This window comes from Homarus americanus, unplaced genomic scaffold, assembly GCF_018991925.1.
Source record: "Homarus americanus isolate GMGI-L3 unplaced genomic scaffold, GMGI_Hamer_2.0 scaffold50281, whole genome shotgun sequence".
NCBI lineage: Eukaryota > Metazoa > Arthropoda > Malacostraca > Decapoda > Nephropidae > Homarus > Homarus americanus.
The window spans coordinates 4400100-4404493 of record NW_024742338.1 but is presented as its reverse complement, the minus strand read 5'-3'; positions in this window follow the sequence as shown (position 1 = coordinate 4404493).

The window sequence follows — 4394 nt, the reverse complement described above, 5'->3', positions numbered from 1 at the left end:
AAAAGTTTACAATCAAAATCCTACTTTTAAAACTTTCCTCAACTTAACAAGATAAAATATAATTCCCTCGTAGAAAAAATATATATATAATTTTAGTTGATATTTTGTAACACCTTTCTTGACTGACTTACTGATGGAAGTTATAACAGGTGAGGGAGAGAGTTGCTTAACCAGGTAATAAATATGGAAAGGTATAATTGATGACTATGTGGGCGTCTAATAGTATGTGGGTGGGAACGGGTGGGTGTGAGTGTGGGTGGGTGGGTGGCGTGAAGGACACAGGGGGCGGCATGGGTAGGTGGGTGCGAAGGGCGGCGGTGTGTCTGGCTCAAGGAGACGACCAGGCGCCATGATGACGTCATCCCCATCTTAATGCCTAATTGGCTCCTTTTTCCCTATGACGTCATCTCCATCCTTATCCCTAATTGGCTCTGATTCCCATATGTCGTCATCACAATCCCCATTTCCTATTGGCTCGTTTTTTTCCATAATGCCATTACCCTCTCCGACGTCAGACTCATTCTCACACCTGATTGGTTGATTTTAAACTCCTTTGTTTACTTTCTTCGGCCATTTCACTTCTTCGGTTTGTTTAATTAGGTGTTTATTCTGTTTACTGTGTGGTTAATGGTGGAGAGAAGACAGTAAGGTGGCGGGGAAGAGAGGGGGGGGCGGCGAAGGGAGGGAGGGAAGGAAGGAAGGAGGAAGGAAGGAAGGGTAGATTGAATGGAGGAGGTAAAGAAGGAGTGTGTTAGGGAGGGAAAGATGAGGAAGGACGAAGAGAGAGAGAGAGAGAGAGAGAGAGAGAGAGAGAGTCACACTTAAGTCTTGAGTAGAATACCGACACACCCCACTGTGTTGTGAGGTTAGGACACCACACATTTCTTCAGATAGAAAACAAAGATACAGACAGACAGAGACAAACAGACAGACAGACAGAGAGCTAGATTCGCCACAGCAGTATTTCATAAGTTTCAACAACCACCCTCAACACCTCCCCCCAGTTGAGAAACTGATTATATTTCCATTTGTTGACCTATTTGGCGCCCCCTCCCCACCCACGCCACCCCTCCCCCTTCACCCACGCTACCCTCCCCACCCACGCTACCCTCCAACATCCACAGCCACCCTCCCCCCCCCCCACACCACCCCCCCCCACACACCACCCCCCCACCCACGCTACCCTCCCCCACCCACGCCACCCTCCCAACATCCACGCCACCCTCCCCACACACCCTCCCCACACACTACACCCCCTCCCCCACGCCATACCCTCCCCAACAACTACCTCCGCCAAATAGCAGAAGGACCTCATTTTTTTTCTTTTAATGACCATAATCGAAAAATATCACCCCTACCCCACCTCCCTCTTCACCTCACCCTCCCCCACCTCACCCCCTTCACCTCACCCTCTTCACCTCACCCTCCCTTCACCCCACCCTCTTCACCTACCCTCCCTCACCCTCCCCTCTTCACCTCAACAATTGCCCTCTTCACCTCACCCTGCTCCCTCTTTCACCTCACCTTCAAAGTTAGGTTGAAATTTTATGATTAAATCTGCTACTTTTAGTGTTTATTCTTGATCAATAAAGAGGAAAGATATTAAACAACAGTCTAAGTTAATGTTTATTTTATAGTTTGTTAAAAAAAATCTTTGTTTGCTTTAAAAAAAAAATTCTTGTGATGTTTTTATGATGGATGGGTTAATGGCCGCCTCTTCTGACCTAACGGGTGGATGTTGTTGTTCTAGCTCGTGAGGGATGACTGACACACACACACACACACACATGAACTTCACAAAGGTCATCACCACAGCAGCAGAAAGTTACCACAGGTCGCCTCACCACAGCTAAGCCTGGTAATAATGGTGATATAGCTGTTGGTGCATCATGTGGCGGCGTGACTTAACAGGCTGGTGGAGGTCTAATGGGTGACCTTGTGTCTAATGGGTGGTCTCAAGTCTAATGGGGGGCTCAGTTGTAATGGACGAAATTCCTAATATAACGTCACGTCTAAGGGGATCTCACTTCTAATGGGGTTTTTACGACAAATAAATGGCTAGTTATAATGGGCCAAAATTCTAATTGGCATCCGGTTCTAATGGGCCCCAGTACTAATAGATCCCCAGTCCTAAAAAAAACAGTGCTAATAGACCCCCAGTCCCAATAGCCCCTCAGTCCTAATTGACCCCATAAAGTACTGGGGCCCGAACGTCTAGCCACGAGTCATCAAACCTCTGGCGTCGCGAACTTGATTGTACCTAAAAGGGGTAAATTATCGTACGCATCTCCTCCCTACCTCAGTCTTTGTGATGGTGTGACGCAAATGGTGATGTTATCGTGAGCATCGTACCCTGGAGGCTGGGTGTTAATGTACCTTAAACTAGTGTTGTACTTCTGAAGCTTGGTTTACGTTAGGTTAAGTTAGGTTAAGTTAGGTTAAGTTAAGTTAGGTGAACTGTGGCCTAGGTATATCCAGTCCACCCACAGGCCTAGACGGTACCTTCGTGTTTACAGGTAATTAATTAAGATACGAAGGAAGAGGGGAAGATGAGATAGAAAGAGAAGAAGCGGGAAAGGAGAATGAAGAGAAGGAGATGAAGAAGACGAGAGAGAAGATACAACAGACGTAATAAAAGACGATTAATAACAATAAACAAGATATCACCAGAGGTCGACCTTGGAGGGTAACGCCACGTCATCCTCGAATGCTACACTATACGACACAACACAACGCGACACCACACAGCACAACGAATAATCTCTCTCTCTCTCTCTCTCTCTCTCTCATCAATCCACAATTAGTAATGACCTTGTGACTCTATACAAGGTCAAAGGTCAACAACAAAAGTCACCAAAATTTACATATTGAGATAGTTAACCTTACCAAACCTAACCTAACCAATCCAAGCATAACCTAACCTAACCTAACCAAACCAAACCAGGTGTTGGTAAGCGGGCAAGTGAGGTAATATATAAGGTGACGTCACAGGTATAGTCGTAAGAACCTGTGTAGAATGTGTTGTTGTTTTTCAGTGAGGAATTCTTGTGTTTGTTTGATTGTTTATTATTATAACAACAGGTAGACACAACAGGTAGATTAATGACAACAGATTGACACAACAGGTAGATTAATGACAACAACAGGTAGACACAACAGGTAGATTAATGACAACAGGTAGACACAATAGGTAGATTAATGACAACAGATTGACACAACAGGTAGATTATAGACAACAGGTTGACACAACAGGTAGATTATAGACAACAGGTAGATGACACAACAGGTAGATTATAGACAACAGGTAGACACAACAGGTAGATTCTAGACAACAACATATAGACACAACAGGTAGATTATAGACAACAGATAGACACAACAGGTAGATTCATATAAACAAAAGGACAGACAGACAGACAGACAGACAGACAGAAGGGACGATCGAAATCCCACAGACACAGACAAACAGATAGTTAGATAGACAGACAGACAGAAACGACAGAAAAACATCCATAGACAAATAAACAACAACAGATAAATAGGTAGACAGACAGACAGACAGACAGAATTTCAGAAAAACAGACAGACAGACAGACAGATAAATAAACAACACAGACAGACAGATAAATAGACAGAAAACGGACTAATAAGTAAATTTTCTTAACAATCCAAATAAAAGAAAGGTGACGTCATCAACATTGAGAAAATTCTTTTGTTTTGGTGGTCAGGTCAACTCAACACTCTTTGAGACCTGATCGAGGGGAGGTCAAGTCAGCTACTGGTAGGATCTTTCACTCTTATGGCGGGTCTGGTCGATTGTGTAGGGTTATTTTAAAGTTTGGTCGAATTTCTGTATTACAATGGTTTAAAACTGGTCGATTTTCATAAGGTCTTAACGTTTGGTTGAGTTCGTATTACAATGGCTTATAAAACTGGTAGATTCTCGTATGATTATAAAGTCTGGTCGAATTTAGTTTCTTATTGTTTTTTTTTAATTAAGTCGAATTCTTTAATATAATGATTTTATAACAGGTCGAGTCTTCTATTGTTTTGAAACTGGTTGATCTTCACGTCAGAATTGGATTTTATAACAGGTCGAGTCTTCTATTGTTTTGAAACTGGTTGATCTTCACGTCAGAAATGGATTTTATAACTGGTCGAGTCTTCTATTGTTTTGAAACTGGTTGATCTTCACGTCAGAATTGGATTTTATGACAGGTCGAGTCTTCTATTGTTTTGAAACTGGTTGATCTTCACGTCAGAATTGGATTTTATGACAGGTCGAGTCTTCTATTGTTTTGAAACTGGTTGATCTTCACGTCAGAATTGGATTTTATAACAGGTCGAGTCTTCTATTGTTTTGAAACTGGTTGATCTTCACGTCAGAATTGGAT